Source organism: Chaetodon trifascialis, chromosome 1, assembly GCF_039877785.1.
Source record: "Chaetodon trifascialis isolate fChaTrf1 chromosome 1, fChaTrf1.hap1, whole genome shotgun sequence".
Lineage (NCBI taxonomy): Eukaryota > Metazoa > Chordata > Actinopteri > Chaetodontiformes > Chaetodontidae > Chaetodon > Chaetodon trifascialis.
The window spans coordinates 30,990,553-31,009,851 of NC_092056.1; the positions used below are offsets into that span (position 1 = coordinate 30,990,553).

At 42.8% G+C, this 19,299-nt stretch overlaps 1 protein-coding gene across 1 annotated transcript in view; it reads left to right on the forward strand.

The window, feature by feature from the left end:
* The first annotated feature begins 8,375 nt into the window (after window positions 1-8,375).
* The window catches only part of cemip (cell migration inducing hyaluronidase 1), a 178,845-nt gene continuing 167,921 nt past the window's right edge, over window positions 8,376-19,299 (forward strand). The window contains exon 1 of the mRNA XM_070966034.1: window positions 8,376-8,473. The gene's annotated coding sequence lies outside the window, so the exon portion shown is untranslated. The remainder of the gene's footprint in view (window positions 8,474-19,299) is intronic.

The following is a 19,299-nucleotide window of genomic DNA, read 5'->3' on the forward strand; positions in this document are numbered from 1 at the left end:
TTATTATACTGCCTTCACCATCCTGGGGAAAAAATATTGCATCCAGTGTGTTCCTGATTCAAGGCTATTTTTAGGTGTTGTAGGTGGTAACAGATACCTTGTGGCTGTGATTGGTAGTAATTTGTAGAGATGTAATCTCTCTCAGACTGTCCTCCCAGTATCAGTCGTTTCAGTAAAGCACCCAAAACAATATTTGCTTATAGCCAAATAATCTAGTGTCCACATACATACTCCACAGAGGTAGGAGGTCGGGATGGATGGATGGCTGACACAATGTTGGACTTTAACACGACTGACCAGGAAGGCCCCTAACGAAATAGTAATTTTAACACAGTCACAAAATCACAGATTATTTAATCACTTGTATGCCTTACACCTTACATGCATAGCATTGTTACATCATAAAATATTATTTTTCAACAATGATTTACTTGTAATGATCCACAAATACATCAGGATTTTTTAAAACCCTGGAAACCACTATGAAATCTAAACTGAATGATATTTATGACATTACCTTGCTTATCACAGCCACACTTCTAGCTGTATTATGATAAAGAATGCAGAACTCCAGACAATACTTTGGTGCATTTGTTGTCTCAAGTTACCAGTAATTTTGGATGGAGACACTGGGAGAGGATTGTTGGTCAGTCCTGAGGGAGTTATCGGCAGAGAGAGAAGTTTTAATTGATCTATGGCTGGCTGGTGAGAATCACTCAATCTTCATCTTTTGAGAGCCAATTCACAAGACAGAGCATCCTGTTGTGCATTGAGCGTTTGAGTCTGTATGTGTCGACGGGGCATGAGGAAAACCAATCAAAGCTGATGACTGTAAGTCCTGCAATATTACAAGGTCACAAGAAAGAAACATAAAAGCAACTTCCGAACGTTAAATTAAGGTTGTATTAAGTACTTTTAAAACTGCAGTCATGCAGAACTGGAAGGATGCACTCCACAGTCAATTCCATGATAATTAATTCCATGATCATTTCAGAGAACGTAATTATAACAGGCTACAATACTTAATTTGACAATAATATGCAGTATTTATATGGGAAATGACACATCTTTAAAAGTTAACAACAAGAGATTCAGCATCATGTTCGCTGGAGGACTCAAACACACAGATCATGTGGTTGAATGAGAGTCTGTGAGTGTGTCACCCTGCAGATGCAGAGGGTGCTGGCTGTGGTCTCTGTGCCAGAGACACCATCCATGAATGAAGGAGAGGAATCATCAGCCCAGTTTGGCAGTTTACCAAATAAAGCTGGTCACGGTGGCATGCTTTAGTTAATGAAGTAGAAGAAATGCCATGCATGCCAAGCTGATTTCCATGAAATTGAACTCTCTGTGCCACTGGCATTTTTCCTTTATCATCACACTACAGTGAAGTCAAACGTGTTGTGTGGATGGATGTTTAGAAAAGGCTGATCCAATCATTTCCGATCATTCTGCAGTCATCAATCTGTCTTCATCATTGCCTGTAAACAATGTGGCTTTGAAGAGAGTTGGTTTTAGAGTGAAGTTAGACCACTATAAGGCACCAATATATACTTTAATATGAAATCAGGGAGCCTGGTCTCTTTCCCATGGTGCTCAGGCTTTCTACTTACACCATTTTAAATCTCTCTGCGCCAATATTAGATGTGAAAAAGTCCCTAGAGAGGTGGAGGTCGGGGTACGCTGGTGGGTTCTACACCGGCACTTCACCCAGGAGACTGTGGCTCATGTTCTGTGTGAAGCCTAAAGCTGGCCAAACTGTCAGATTTTCATCATGTACACCACATGACAGAAAAGCTTGCCCTATGTCGATCTTTCCTTAAAACTAAGCAAATAGTTTTGGTGCCTAACCAAACTGGGAGCATTTAAAAACTCTTAGTGTTTCACAATATTAACCACGTGTTAGAAGGCTTTGTGGCAGGAAGACCTTGATGAGAGTAAGTTGGATTTGTCTGTTATTTCTCCTCTGACCACAGTTGCCCAAAAGCTCTGAAATCTAAAGTTACATTGGTTTCCATGTAAGCCAAAATTTGCCTACTAACTTCTAGGCCTGTTATATCAAGAACGTGACTTAATTATCTTACTATCTGGGAGTATTACACTATAACCCTCTGTCTCTCATGACTTGATAACGAATTGTGCTTCTATTCAGTTTAGCTACTTTCCATCCTAACATATGATACTGTACTGTTATCCTGACATGTGACATCCTCATGGATAAGGATCAGTTAAGGCAGGCGAGCAATCATGATTATTCTTTAAAAAAGCAAAACAAAAAACTGTCTGAGGGGAGTGGGAAATGAGCAGCGGTCTCCAGTGTTACAGTCTGATGTTCTGTCGACTAATCCATCCACCAGGACTTCCTTCCTATGCAGACTTGTCACTCAGTCATAGTGACTCGCTCCTTTCCTCATGTCATTGTTTTATTCACTACATGGCTTTGTCACTTGTTGTGTCGACAGCAGTGAGAAAGAAGCAGTTTTTAGTGACTGGAGAAACCTTTTGGAAATATACAGGTTTTTTTTGTTTGCCCAAAGAAATAAGAAACTGCATTGAGTGCGTGCTACAGAACTTTTTTTGTATGGTTACAGTCTTGGCTGAATTCTCACAGTAAAATGTCCTTGTACTGTAACTGTTGAATTCAGCTCGAGTAAAGGTAGGTTCAGTTTGACAGAAGTCTTAATTTACCCATAATTCATGGCAAATTAGTCCTACTGAAGATGATCAGGAAATAGACGGCTTTGTTCAGCAACTGAACACAGAAGTCCATCTGAAGTCTTACTATTAATTTGATATAATGATTATTTGATTTAATGATCATAGTCAAAGTCTATCTAAAGCCTCTGGCTTATTCAACTGACTAAGTACTACAGTTGCACACAGGTGGACAACATGATATATTTGCATCGTGCCCCTGTACATATAATTTGACACAGTGGTGTGGTGTGGCTCTTGCCTAACACACACACACACACACACACACACACACACACACACACACACACACACACACACACACACACACACACACACACATACAAATAATGACAATAAAATTTACAAACTTCTTCAAAAATCCTCAAGGGAGAGAACTTTTACACCTTGACAAATTAAAAGTTTTTATAATTTATTAATTTAAAAGTTGATCGTAGTAGTTTTGTAGTGTAGTTTTTATGTTCGAGGGAGCATTTCCAGATAAGATTTAATCATGTTGAGGTGAGGAGACAGTTTAATGATTGCAGATATTTGCACAAACTGAGAAAAAATCAACTGGTGTCAGAAATGGAAGGTCCAGAGTCTAAATGGAGACAGGGATTTAGAGGCTTGCCTTTAATATTCCCAATAATTAGATTTTCCAGCAGTGCTGCTCACCTCACATTCATACCAGTGAAATGAAATGAAATGAAAATGCAATGAAATGACACACACAGGGACAGAATACAGAGTCCCACAAAATGAAAAGTGCCAGTATTTGAAAAGTGTCCTTCATTACTTCAGTAAAAGTTAATGGGCTCTATTTTCGACTCCGCCGCTGGTGCAGCGCAGGCTGCGCACCCCACGCAGTGGTATTTCCATGCAGCGCAGGCAGGCGCATGGCGCACTTAGGGTGCTTTTCATTCGGTTAATTGGTCTCCTCATCTCCTCCACTTGCTTCCTCTCCTCGCGTCTTAGCTCCGCCCAGCGAGGACATGCGAGGATGTGAGGACGGAGGAGACGAAACTCCATCCATCCATTTTCTATACTGCCTATCCCTTTCGGGGTTGCGGGGTTGCGAAGCCTATCACAGCTGTCAGCGGGCAAGAGGCGGGGTACACCCTGAACCGGTCGCCAGCCAATCGCAAGGCACAAACAAACAACCATTCACGCTCACACCTAAGGGCAATTTAGAGTCACCAATTAACCTAATGAGCATGTTTTTAGTCTGTGAACCCACGCATGCACAGGAACAACATGCAAACTTCACACAGAAAAGCCTGACCCGGGAACCGAACCGGCAACCTTCTTGCTGTGAGGCATGCACTACCAGCTGTGCCACCGTGCAGCCAAGACGAAACTCCGAAATGAAAAATCCTCGCTCCAGAGTGTCAGTCCAACGCAACGTCAGTTACTGATGACGTTTACCTGCTCCCGCCATGATTCAAAGGTGTGCCACATACAACACGCCCCTTATATAATAGAAGACTTCAGCGTAGGCTACACCAATGTATCCTCACTCTGATTTCCTTCAGAAGCCTCCTCTCTCCTTGCTCCTCGTCTCCTTCAGGTGCATTTAAGCAATTGAAAGATCCTTCATCGAGGCGGAGGGGAAACAACTTCCCGGTCGACGAAGGAGAGAGGAGACGAGGATGCACAATTCAACGTAATGAAAAGCACCCTTGGTATTTTGGTAAACCGAGGTGCACAGAGGCCAGGATGGGCGTTGCGGTGCAGTAGGGGGAGGTGTCGGCATAATCAGCCGGCGGATTTGGATTTTCTTCCCATTTTGGTCTGCGGCGGTGGCGCAAAAGTGCGCCGAAAGCTCGCCACCCCAGACCTGGTCAACTCTGTGCGCCAGCAGCGCACTTCTGGGCAAGTGGATTTTCATAAACCAGCAGAGTCGTGCGCTCACGTCACCAACACCTCACAGTCAGGTTTCCACAGTGTCTGGCATTTCATTGCAATCAGTAATTGGCAACAGCCATGATTCAATGCAACTATCTGAGTCAGCACATACAGTCAGACCTAAATTTATATATTTTGATCAGTATCTTATCTGATCGGCACGCGTAATGGTCACTCACCCTGACTGAATGTACACAGGTGAAACAGGGATGTCTGGTGATCTGTGACTCAAAACGTATATGCCACTTTCCCCGGGTCGGCACATGACTTGTTCATCCTGCCGAATTCTAGCATCCCTACAGTCTTTCAGGGGGACACCCCTCTGGATGTGTGGCTGCTAGGTGATAACGGCTATCCACTGAAAACGTGGTTGATGACGCCATATATCACACCTTCAACAAGACGTCAGCATGGTTTTAACGGTGTTTTCAGCAGTGCTCAGTCAGTCATCGAACGCACACTGCGATCAATAATTAGCAACAGCGACGATTCAATGCAACTATCTGAGTCAGCACATACAGTCAGACCTACATTTATATATTTTGATCAGCATCTCACCTGACCACATCGCAAGCGCATTCGGCACGCGTAATGGTCACTTACCCTGACTGAATGTACACAGGTGAAACAGGGATGCGAACTAATCAATTAAGGTCGCTGTGCCAACCAGAAACAGCCGTGGCATCCTACAGAGCATATATACTGCATCTATCTCAGAGCACTCGAGAGACAGAGAGAGACAGACACATAGAAAAAACGTAAGTGATGATCGTTGTCCGCTATTACCCACGTCATTTCATTCCAAATACAAATGTTATCATTGTAATGCTTAACGTTTTCTATAAAGATGGAGTATATCATTGCTTTGAGGGGGAGGAGGAGGAAGCCGAGGATTTACCATCTAAGGACCTCATATTTAGACATGAGTGATGTCAGTCTCCTCCTGGGAGACGTTTGGGTGTCGGACACTTTCCTGTGGGGTCTCAGTCATCCTCGAAACTTGCCATGCACCTCGCCAGTGGCGTTTTTAAAGGTGAGGCGAGGAGCTGCTGTGGTTGGTGAAGATTTGACTCGGCTGTATCAAACCCACTCCACGCCTTCTCCCCTCCCTCGTTCCGAGTTGCGCTGTTGGGTGGGACTGAGATGAGAAGGGGGAGGAGATGTGCTGGTGACGCAGTGCACGAAAATACCAAAGTCTGCGCCACCATGCCCCATTGGCGAAGCGGACCTGACTTTGCTCTGTGCCTGCGCCTGCACCACGCCGGCAGCGGAATCAAAAATAGAGTCCTTGGTTTTAATTTAGAATTAGATTTTTGGTACAGTTAGGGTAAGGGTTAGGACAGAGGTGGGGTAGGCCGGCGGCGGAGTTGAAAATAGAGCCCAATAATGTGTCCACAGAACCTGTAATGGTATAGGTGGATGACAAACGTTAGGACAAACAAAAAACTAAATGTGCTAGTTAGGTGCAGTTTCAATACAAGCCTTCACAACAGCTTCAGTGCTCCCAGTCTTCAGTAATACAAGACATTCTCTTTCAGAGTGTGTTTTAATGATGATTGCGGAGTTTTGCTCCAAAATCCCCAAAGTGTTCAGCTGGGTTGAGAGCCTGCGGCTGTGAAGGTCGAAGCATATGATTCGCATCATTTTCACACTATCAAACTGCCAGTGAAGTTGTGACCCGCAGATAAGGGTGTTGTCATCCTGGAGAGACCACTCCCATCATGTTGGGATGAAACGTTCCATCACAGTATAAAGGTGATCACTAAAAATAACTTTGTTTTGATTTGCAGGGACCCTTTGACTCAAACCTCAGTATTTCTAGAATCCTGTCCTTGGACTTGCCTCTGAGTACCTGGATATGTGGACTGTTGTTCGTCTTTAAATGATTGGTTGTCCTGCTCTTTGTTGTATTCATCCTTGTTCTGATGGGATATTAAATCTGCGGGGTCAGTCGCAATCAAAGCACTGCTGCCAACCCCTGACAGTACCTGCACAGATACAGACATTGGATCAACTGCTGCTGTTTATTGGAGCAATGCATCAACATGGCGGCCATACTGGTCTGAGGAAGCTGTGCATCCTAATGCATTTAAATATATGCCGACAGAAAGTCTGTCCAGAATTAAGATCATAATCACTTACTGAATTTTCAGTTGATTTTCAAGCAGCTGGTTTGTTCCAAAATGATGCCAGACATATATGCCTGATACAGGATACTTAGTTCAATTGAAAATGAAGGTTTTCATACTAACATGTTTATTACAGAGATAGTAACAGGACGCAAGAATATAGGATGAACTTTCTGTATGTAATAAGTTTATAAGGATATTCTTTTTTTTTTCTTACCTCATATAAAATAGCTGCTGTGAGATCATTTTGTTTAGAATTTTGGAAACAAATTTAGAAATGAATTCATAGTAAAGTTACATTATGTACAAAAATATATCCTGTGTATCAGCAGGGTTGTGCAGAGTTGCAGCCTAACGGTTACACAAGCCAATCGTTTTGTTGCTAATAGAAATGACTTAGGACTGCATGTTTACATGAGAGGTGAACAGTACAAATGTAGCTCTAACCTCATGAATGTATAGAAAATGTTTTTCTGAAACAATAATTTTGTACAAGTTGTCGTTTTTATTTACTTAAATTGAGTTTGGACTTTCACAGTGTAACATCAGAAAAGTTTTATTTGGATTTTTTAACAGATTTGGAAGACACTGACAAATGACACTGTCCTGCTGATGCGTGTCAAATCTGGAAACACATGTTGTCCTAAAGTGCAGTTACAAATAATGCATTTAGTTCATTCATTTGGAGGACTTGTGGATATTCTACAGACCAACTTCAGACAATACTTGAAGGAGGACCACTTTTAGGCCACCAAAAAATAAAGTCACTAGTTCCCCACTAAAATCATGTCCCTGGAAATATGCCTGTGGAGAATGTATTATGCAGCATTTAGATGAAGAAGAAGAATCGGAGGGACAATGCCCTTTATTTGTCACACAAACTACATACATGCTCTCACATGCCATGCACATTGGTGAAATCTTTCCTCTGCCTTTAACCGCTCCTGGTCGCCTTCCTCCGTGGCAGACCAGGAGTGGTGGGCTGCCATCCGACCAACCCAATTTCTTCTGTCACCATTGTTCAGGTGGTGATCTTCTTGCATGTTTTTAGTGTTTTTTTTTTTTTTTTTTTAAGGAGGATACCCCAGGTGAACACGGGGAGAACATGCAAACTCCACTCAGAAAGGCCCCTTTCCTTGAGCAGCAGACACCCAAGGCATGGTGGAGGACATGCCCCCGACGCCCACAGCGGGAATCGAACCCTGGACCTTCTAGCTGTGAGGCTACAGTGAGGAGACAAGACTTACAGACACCATATTTGAAGAGCTGACTGAATGACTAGTATAGGAAAAATGTACTTAGTCAAAAAAAAAAAAAAAAAGAAATCAATGAAAACCCCCTTTATCTTATTTTTTATTTAAAATCATTTTTATTTTAATTATTTTTATGAAATTCCTTTTTTTCCTTTTGTATATTCTATTTATTTATTCCGCTCCATTTTTATTTGACCTCAGTATTTGTAAAATCCTGGCTACGCCCTTGCAAATAGATAGCTTTTAAAGGAATCAAGGAATTAGGAAAACCCCTCCAAATGCACGCACATACACGCGCGCGCGCACACACACACACGCAGTGGGCGTGTCTTTCCTCCAGCTGGAGTAAATAGAGGCGGCGTTGCAACGTGCGCTTCGGACAGGGAATGGCCGTGTCTCCGCGCTCCGGTGCCGGCTGACACACTAAGAGCGCTCCGTTCCATCACTGCACTGATCCGAGCTGCACTGGACGAGGACTATATGCTACAGGTCGGTAGGTCTCTGTGGCCTCTTTAACACCTTTTCTTGGGCGTGGGAATATTGTGTGTGTGTTTACACTGTGCTGCATCCAGCCGCGTACTTCGGGGCGTAATTTGGCGGCTGCGAGCCACAGGTGCGCTGGAGAGATCCGTGTCGGTAAATGCGGTGTCTGAGCGGGTGGAGCTGCACACTTTGCTCCACGCTGTCAGAGCAGAGTGAAGAGGGTCGCGGTCCGTGGGCAACATCTTGTCAGCTTGTGGGTGCCGGCTGTACTCTTGAACGCGTAGCGCTTGTCCTGCAACGACTTTACAGGCAAAGGTAAGTGGGCTGCCGGTCAGTGCGCGCTGATCGCATCGCTCCGAGTCCAGCACACGTCTTTGAAGTCCCAGGTATCGTCAACAAACAGCTCATCTTGCCGTGGTCGTACAGTGCGTGCAGCTGGAACTGAAATGCATAAATGAGAGTGAATAACAAAGTATAGCTCAGGGGCATAATCTGCTGAGGAGCATAGTCTCCAGCGTGGTACAGCGAGGGCAGCGCTGGTGTTCGGTGGCTCTGCCTCCAGATGCTGCTGTGGGAGAGAGATGAACCACGCGTAGAGGCTGATAGACCCGAAAAAGTACTTGAGGGGAAGAGATTTTGATCTTCAACAAAGAAAGCAAACTATGCTTCTCCGAGAATAGAACCTGTTCATGTCGGCGCCTGTTCAGTTTCAAGCTGCGGGTTTCCCTTCTCCACTCTGTGAATGGTGTGCACAGTCCATGACCAGCTCCGCGCTGCTGTTCTCTTCCAGAGGAAACAAGTGCGCTGTGCTCTTCAGCCTCTTTCACAACAGGTTAGTGCACCATTTTCCTCCTATCTGCGTGGAAAATGCTTATCAGCTGTGTTGCCTGTAGGTCTGTGTATGTCAGGGCTATAGCCAGAGATCTTGTAGAATTCTGTATTCTACTGATGTCAGTCCCCCAGTTACGTTACATTTTCTTTCCCCCCAAATTGAACTTAGAAAATATACTTTTCTGCAAATGTCATCACATAATTGTGTAAATGATGTTTCTCAATGCCAGGAATATAATTCCACTGGAAAAATACTGGCAAAGCCTATTTCTCTTTTTGAGTTTAAGCATGCCAACTTGAAGTTTTGGTGCTGAAAGACATAAATATGAGGCTGAAAAGGTCAATATGTGCCATTAGTAATCACACAAATCACACATCACCAAGAATAAATACAATATATACAAGTATTTCATTTTATTTGAAAATAGTTCCTTTGAAATCTAGTACAAGTTTCTGAGCAACATCTGAAACTCGTTTCTGTTTCGCACCACATTACTTACTCTACAGTTGCCGAACAATATTAAAGTCTTGATGTCTGTACCATTCACTATGATGTTAGGGCTGATAATGATTGTTACAGTTACCTAGTAACAACCATGAGCTTGCGCCACCTTTTAAATAACTCTCATCTTATCTTCTTTTGCAATGCATCTGATATGGTTCAGGCAGATGACAGTGAGTCTGTGTTTCTGACTGAAAAATGTGAGGATCAAGTGGAATCTGTGCATGTGCTGATGAAATGATGATTCCCCTGAGCTGTCTGTGGCTGTTTGCTGCCTTCCCGTGTTCCCGTATCACCTCCAGTGTCCTCCAGGGAGGATGACATGATGACAAGGAGGAGAATAGCATTGCAACAAAGAATAGGAGTAGGAGCGGGCTGAGGAAGAGTGGCAGCGATGATGATAATGAGGAGGAGCAGGATGGCATTCTTGTGGACAGCAATTTGTGTCTGAGTGACCCACTCTGAAAAAAATGAGCAAAGTTTCACAACCAGTTGAGGGTAAAATAAGTCAATACTTGCAAGAGCAGGTTGTTAGTCTATGGGCGTTGATGGTGATGATGATGATGATGATGATGATGATGATGAAAGCGGAGAATATGAAGATGTGCTGAAAACCTTGAAAAATAACCATCTGAGAGACAGAGAGCGGTCTCCCAGGCTGTGAAGCTGGAGCAAGGATTACACAAGTCTAGGTGTCGTAGCTTTGACTTTCATCTCCAGCTGACTTGAAATGTACAAGCTGTTGCAAGAACTGTTGTCTTTGTGTGTGTGTGTGTGTGTGTGTGTGTGTGTGTGTGTGTGTGTGTGTGTGTGTGTGTGTGTGTGTGTGTGTGTGTGTGAGACTGGCACAGTGTATGCGTGTGTGTCTGTTTAAGACACTTTTCTTATTATAGGCATGTATTGCTATCACAAATCTGCAGCTGTGATGTGTCAGATCTGCTGCAACTGCAACACTGTTGACTTGCTGTTGGAAACTGGAGACAAATAGCAGCCTCCGAGTTTGCTGAAGTTCAATGTTTTGTTGACTCACCCATCCACCCTGGCCTCCTCACCCTGGACTTTGTTGCTCTGTAATACTATCACCTCACTTCCTCCTCTTTTCCTGTCATAATGACTGTGGCCACTAGAGGGTTTTGTTACTTGAACATGAACATATGCTGTTTTGCTGAAAGTGCTGATGCCGCTGGTCTTCTTGGGTGGACAGTCTCCAAGAAACTACCCTCAGGTCCCAGGTCAGTGGATGTGATGCAGGATTCTCTAAGGGACACTATGTAAGGTGAAGGTCATGTGACAGACTCTGACATCAGAGAGTATCTGCAGGCTGCTTTCAGAGGCCTTACTAACTAGGGTCTTGTTACTTAAACTATAGAATAGCAATCAGTCACATGACCCTCATCTTGCACATTGTAGCGGCCCCTGCAGGGTCTCCTGAAGTGCTGCTGTGTGGGCTCTACATGTTTTGTTTGATGTACAGTATGTGTGGTTATTATTTTGTAGCTGCTTGTGGCTGCTGTGTTTCAGTCTATTTAAAGTGATCATGCTGGAGATTTTTGTATGATTGAATGTGTTTTGCTGCTCTGTATCACTGATTGACAGAGAGAGAGATACAGAGAGAGAGAGGTGATCCAACTTTATCCAGTCTATGGAAGCTATGATGACATTTGCTGCTCTAAACACTGAAGGGAGTTGACTTCCCAAACCCACCACAAATTACTGCTAGGGACATAACGTTTTGTGTCTCTGAGCTTTTTTCTTTTGGTGGGGTATTTAGTATGAACGATGATATAAATGAGCAACACTGCGGTTGAGTTAATTTGAATGCACTGCTGCTAATTAAGACCTGATGTTTGGCTGTTAAACATGCATCTTGAGCATGTCTGACAGCAATGCAGCAGAGAGAGTGTGAATGTTCTCTGCTGCTGAAGCTGAAATATTGGCTGAAGAATCCAGGAACTGCAATTACACAGTTGTCTTCCTGCAAAAAGGAAGGAAAGCTATTGGGAGGAAAATAGCAGTAAAATAATTCAAACTAGGGTATGGCACAAACGAGAGGCCTAAAATGTTCTCACATTCTGCTGCAAATCCCCCTGAGCGACGGAAAGTGATTGCTTCTCTTTTGAGTAGAGTAAGAATGATCAAGATTAACTGAAAGAGAGGACAGCAGCACCTATGAAAGCATAAAGCTGCACTAAAATCAGCATGTTGGACTCATCAATGCATCAAATTACTGCAGTTAATGTTAAAAGTGTTGCTTGAAATAATGAACTCATGAGCGCATTATTTAGATTTTGCAGTCCACAACTTTACTGTTGCTCTCATCATACTGGTTTCCATCAGCAGCATGCAGCTCTTTGCAGAGGAGATGCTCTGATAAACCCACTGTACATGAACTGCTTAGCACCATACAGCAGACGCACAAAGTTAGCAACGAGCTAAAGAGCCACGTATTCTCTTCAGGAGGAAGAGGCCAAGCTGGACTTCACTTTATCAGGTGGACACAAACACAACTCCAGATGAGATTCAAGATTTAAGATTCACTGCTTTTTTGCCATTTCAACATAGCTCGTAAGATAATGCTAATGTCTAATAAATGTGTTAACACAACTATTTCCTAACACATTCAGCTTGAGGTGAAAATATGTTGGTGTTGTTTTAAGCTCATTTTGCTGCCCCCATGTGGCAAAAATAATCAATGATTGCAAATTTAACTTGCTACAAAGTAAGGAAAATACCGCATAAAGTTGATATTCTAGTTATCACTTAAAGAAACTGTCATGGACTCTCGGGTTACTTTAAAATCATAGCAACAATTCAGGCTTCACAGGTGGGCAAGAAAAAATAACTTTATTCTAAAGTACCAACACACACACACACACACACAACACACACACACACACACACACACACACACACACACACACACACACACACACACACACACACACACACACACACACACACACACACACACACACACACACTAACCCTTTTGGCCTGTCTTGTGTTATGTCTTTTGAAAGCAATCTTTTTCCAATGTGAGGAAGACTTCTCTTGGCAGAGAAAAAGTCTTTACTTTCCAGTGTAGGCTGTACTTTCCACGCACACATCCACTGGCAGAGAGCTGCCACCGTGGATGTTTGGGCCGCCAGCCAAAGGCCACAGTTTACTTGAGGAAACCATCAGCTCTTGAGCCTCAATTGAAAGAGGAAAATTTCTCTCAGGCACGCTGACTGCAGGCTGCTTTCTGCCTTCTCTGCTCTGCTGTGGACAATAATGGCTCCGTATTCGTAGATTAAGTTTCCCAGACAGAAAGTTTTTTGTTTTTTTTTAAACCCATCCATCAATTCCTTAATGGCCTGTGAAATCGTTTAGAGCAGTTGTTTCCCTGCCTGTAGGTGCTATGCTGCAACAGAAGTTGGGTCAAATCCGACTTCAACCCCTCCTCCAACCAGTCCATGTTCTTAATGAATTAACTAAAACACGAATGATGGGATTGCGTGGATAACTGGGTGCAAACTGATTCCAGGCCCTGTCCTGGCATTACAATAGACAGCTGCTTATGCTTTGTGTGCGAGTCTGTCCTTTTTGTGGAATGATGTGATCCAGACAGACAAACTCCAGACAGATATCCACCTCTATCTGCATGTCCACGTGCCGCTGCAGCCGCTTAAAAGCTAACATTAAAATCATTCAATGCAGCCACGTCCTCCAGACTGTGTTTTGTTTGGCTCCCAAGTGTCCAATTTAGATCAAAGCACAAGGAAGAAGGGTGTAGTGTAGCACACACTGCATGGAACTCGTGTTTACCCACTTTGATTTGAAGGAATTGAGTTTACCACCTTAAGAAAAGGCTAAGAAAAGACCTCTGACAGATGTAAATACAGTAGCATACATACTGTCAGCACTGAGCATTGTGACACATGTTGTAGAACACAAGAAGGAAAATGATTTTCCTCACTACAAGCTGCCACCTGTTCACCTCATGTAAACATAGCTGTTACTTATTGTTCTTGTCATAATGTAGGCTGGATCCACTCAGACTGGCAGGTTGCTACCTCATGCCATTTCATTTCATTTCATTTTGGAATGCAGAGTTAACAAATTGGGACTGCTGTGTTTTTCTTGGAGTGTTACAGAGGGCTATATCAATCAATAAATTAGAAAGAAAATAATGGTCATATATTCCTATTTGTATCCAGGAACCATTGGGCTCCAGTTTTGATACAGTAGCTTGTTTTTCAGTGTTTCTGAGTCATTGCAAAATAAAGCATGTTTTTTTTGTTCCATATTGATCTCTTTCTGAGGGCCATGGCTTCCCTTCTTATCAGTGAGAGCACTGGCTGCCAGTTATTAAGCACCTAAACTGCTCTGAATTCAGTTTCAAGTATGAGCAATCCTCAGATACAGAGTCTGTTTACAGCTGAATATCTTCTCCAAAAATTCTCCTCATTCGCATAGAGCAGACTCCAGCATGGGACACTGCTGGAGGTGTTTTGTAGCTTTAAGTGTGTATGAACCTGTGGCAGGGCCTTTATGCAACAGGCCAAGAATGTCTCAGCAGTGATTAGTAGTTTATAAGCAGAATCAGAACAGGCATGAAGCTGTCAACAGAGATAAAGGAGCACGTCTGTGCTCTGGAAACAACAGATCTCAACATGATACCACTGCAATGACCCTGTATTAATGGTGGTGGAACACACACACACACACACGCACACACACACACCTACACAAGGTACTTGGAACTTCTGCTTGTTTATCAAGCCATGTCTCTAATGTGCCAAGATATGTGTTTAGACAGGCAAGTCTCGTTATCCACATATGGAAGGACTCTATGTGTGTGTGCGTGCGTGCCTGCGTGCGTGCGTGCGTGCGTGCGTGCCTGCGTGCCTGCGTGCCTGCGTGCGTGTGTGTGTGCATGCACTTTTGGTGATGTAGACCTAAGTGTGAGCAGTGGTTTTGCCTACAACCGCAATATGTGTATTTGAGCAAGGAACACTTCTTAGGTTAACGAAAAAAAAAAAAGTGTGTGTTTGTGTGTGCGTGCATGCGCGTGCATGTGTGTGTGCGTGTGTGTGTGTGTGTGTGTGTGTGTGTGTGTGTGTGTGTGTGTGTGTGTGTGTGGACTTACAAAGAGCGGACTGGTGAACCAGTAGTGGCCATTTTGGGTCTACTGTTGGTCATACATTAAACCACGCCAAAATCATAAATCCTAAAATCATCTAAAGCCCTCTGCTAAATTCATTCAAATTTTAGCCAGGATGTGTCAGTGTTAAAGTTCGTACTCAGCACTGCCCCTCTAGGCTGGAGCGAGAACTTTAACGACTCATTCCACTCTGCTCCCTCTGTAAATTGCTGGCAGCCCCAGGCACCAGAAGGAAGCAGTGTCCTTAAACATGTTTTTTTTTTAATCTTTTTGTAAAGATAAATAAAAGAAACCCTTTACACTGTGTTAAAATTCATTCAATTTCTGTTTTACATGTATGCTTTTATACTCACTGCACAATCCACACTATGTCATTCATATTATTCATATCTTCAATATGAGATGCAGATATGTGAATGTTCAGAGCTGCTGTCAGACCTGTGGTCATTTCACAGGGATTATTTGCAGGAAGCAAAAAGGATTTTGCCAGTTTCTCATCATGGCTCACACACACACACACACACACACACACACACACACACACACACACACACACACACACACACACACACACACACACACTTTAATATCAGGATGCAGGATAGTATGTATCATATCACATAATCCCAGGAGCCTATACTTTTTAATATTCATCCATTAACACAAAGGGTGTACACGCTGTGTTACCATAGTGTGTCCTTTGCGCTGTGTGTGCTGAATAAAACATGTGAATCTGCTGTTGATGGGTTTCATTCTCATCTGCCTGCAAACTGTCAATCATCTCTCCTGGCTTGTGTCACAGCATCAAGCCCTGTCCTGTCTGCCTCCCACTGATGTGTATTTGAACGTGAGATTTAACCATTTTATGGCATTAAGAGTGTGAAAGTTGCTTTAGATATGATTCGTCATAATTAATTTCAGTAATTGTCTAGCAATGAAAGTATGTTAGCAAGCCCACATTCCATTAATATTTTAAACCCACTGCAGCAGTACCACTGATGTCAGGCCTGGACGTTGGTGACTTCTACTGCAGACCACACGTTTTCTGGGATCAGCCCAACAATTGTACACATCAGGCTCAGTTATGCACTTATGTGGAGTACTACTTACTCTGTGAAAACACTTGTACATCTATCTGTATACATTTTTTGTTGTGTAATTACAACACCTTTAGTAGAACAACAACTGTGCCTTTCTACAGTTAATTGCTAAGGAGATGACAGATTTCTAACAGAAGACATGTTGCAAACAAGGCAGTGTGGGGTTAGAGAGACATGGGCAGCCAGACAGGACCAAACAAAAAAAGAAGCAATCCAGTTGTATGGGAAATGTCACATGTAGTATTTCTGGCACATGAATTTATGAATGTAGTGGTGTCTTTATTCAGGGCTGCATCCTTCAAGGACATGGTCTGCGAGCGTGGAGGCTGAGGCAAGCCCTCTTAAATGAGATGGTCTGAACCGGCACTGCTCTTGCCTGGCAACCCTAACAGCTGTAGGTGATAATGACAGGTAGGAGTACTCACAGAAATGGTTCCAGAGTTTTCACTTTATTTACTTTTTTATTTCTTTTTTCACCATTTATTAAAAGATATGGAGAAGCTTCACCACTGGCAGCAGCGTGTGATGTATTTTACACTGAGGGGACCGTGGCTAGGTAAAATAAGCTTAGTTAAGCTGTTTAAGCCAACAGTAATGTTAACATTACTTAGTTATTACATTAGCTAGTTAAGAACTGTTAACATTTCAAATGACTAATGTCATTTAACTTGGACCGTGTAATTTCATATTTAAAACAACCACTGGTGGAATGTACTTGTGTATATGCAGTCATGCACGAAAGTATTGGCACCCCTCTGGAAGTGTTGGTTTTCTAGCAAAAGTCGCACACTTTTGGAGGTTTTTTGATAAAATAACCAAACCAGGATCATTTCAATAACTGCTGCTGGAAATCCTAACATTCTCACTGTTCACCCCTCAGGGCCACCACCAGGCCATGGCCAGGAAGCACCAACTTTGTTGTTTTGGAAAACAGTAGCACAGAGATTGCTGTAATAACAAAAATAACAATATAAAATGAAAGTCTTTCCTGTGTTGTATTACGATCTCTTACATGTGTGCAATGTGTGACATTACAAACTGATCTTATGTAAAACAGCTTGCACACTGATCTGGAAAACTTCATATCATCATGTCAGAGGACTGCCTGTTTTAGTTAAAATGATTATTTCAGAGGAGAATATCACCTCCACACATCATGATAACACCAGCCCTGTTTGTCTTTTCCAGCTGGTCCAGAGTTTAACTGCCTCTCTCCTCATATATTCACCAGGAGAAGCCACAGATTTAACTCTGCGTGTTTTGAATTAATGTTGGTGGTTGAGAAAAAAAACAAAACAAAACAAGAATTGATTAAATTGCTTCACATGTTCTCAGCCTGCGATGCACAGTCACATCAAGCGATTGTGTGGATGCTTGCAGGGCAGTACTGTTTTCAATGCAACGCCTATCCATTATTTAAAACTTAAGCAAAAGATATAAAGAATATGCAGCTCACCAGCTGTGCTATGACCTCATGTTCCCTGCATCGCTGGGCATCGCTCTGTGTGTGTGTGTGTGTGTGTGTGTGTGTGTGTGTGTGTGTGTGTGTGTGTGTGTGTGTGTGTGTGTGTGTGTGTGTGTGTGTGTGTGATGAAGGCTTGGATGGGATTTTACCTAACATCTGTAAAAGCAGCCTTGAAAAGCTGCTTACTCACCTTAAAGAGACACAGTAGAGACAATATGGAAACAGGCCAGTAACAGCAGCTCATTCTGTGAAGAACATATTCCTGCTCTTTGTGAATAGAAGAACACTGGCTGGTTTTGACCATAAACACAACAGAAGTTTCTCATCATTTTCTCATCATCTCATCATCCAAATTAAATATTTGGAATAATTTCAAAGCAATAACCTAACAAAATTTTTCCAATAATTTTTCTTCCCATTCTAACTAAGCTAAAGTAAACTAAACTACCAAAGAAACTGTGGCTCTTTTTCTTCAAAGAAATGTTGAATTTTCTAATTCTAGTTTTTCAATGCCATGAGCACCAAAAACTCCCTTCCATTCACCTCCATTGTATTGGGGTTGAAACAGAAATCTCAGAGACATATCTCAAAACTCAAACCTTTAAAACCAGTAAATAGAGCAAAGAGAGAAAACATATTCATATTCATGTATTCATTCTTGGTTTGGAACCATAGATGCTGTAGAGACTTGATTTTCTGCAGCTGATGATCCAAGTGTTCCACAAATCTCTATGCTACCTCTACTACAGTGTGTGTGTGTGTGTGTGTGTGTGTGTGTGTGTGTGTGTGTGTGTGTGTGGGGGGGGGGGGGGGGGGGGGGGGGGGGGGGGGGGGGTCTGTGTGTGATTGGCCACCTAGGGTGAAGTAGATGACAGGGAGAGATCTTCTAGGATTGCAGTGCGCAGATAGACAGGCCATGTGAAGCGCACGCTATTTGCTGTAAAGTTAGTTCCCCCCTTGAATTGGGTATTATATTTTGCTTCATGCAGGCAGGACTTCAATCAAAAAAGTAGGATTATTGTGGAGGCATCGCTTTGAAGTGTCGCCCTGAAACACACGTCGACAGATACATTTTCCTCAGCATTTATTGCTGAAACGTTTGTGCAGCTAAAGACAGCAGACTTTTGGTGAGGGCTTTAACATTTGTTGATAGCGGAGAGGATGATGGCTCAGACATTTCACAATAATCCATCGAGGGAGAATAGCATATGATTTTCTTTTCACGTCTCTGTGGTAGATTCCAATTACCTTTCATTTGTCTCATGCAGATATTTCCTCATTCAAAAGCCAATACACAGCCATAGGATAATAGCCAGCTCAGTGTCGAGCTGCTGCCACTTCTCCTCTATAATAGGTTTTTGTCAATAAACTTACGCAGTCAAATGGATGCCTCTACTCCTCCAGCTCATAATTCATTCTGATGTCAAATCAATGGCTTGTGTATGCAGGCCTGTATGCCTGGATTTGTGAACAATCTAATGTGCTTGTGTGTGTGTGTTGATAGCATTATAGCAGCTGGCTGTATTCCTGTTGTGAGAATGGAGTAGGTGTGTATTAGCAAATTAGTCAGCTACTTAGATGGAACTACTACTCGAGGCCTTCATAGCCCAGGGCTCAAAAAGGATGAGAGACACAAAGTGTTTGTAGTTTCTAGTTCTAACCACAAATCTGGAGCCTTTACTATGCAGTGCAATAACACAAAACATGCTCTGTAGTTTGATTAAACTTATACCTTTTGAAATGACATTCCATAACTTTTGACACAGACCTTTAAATTAGCTTCACACT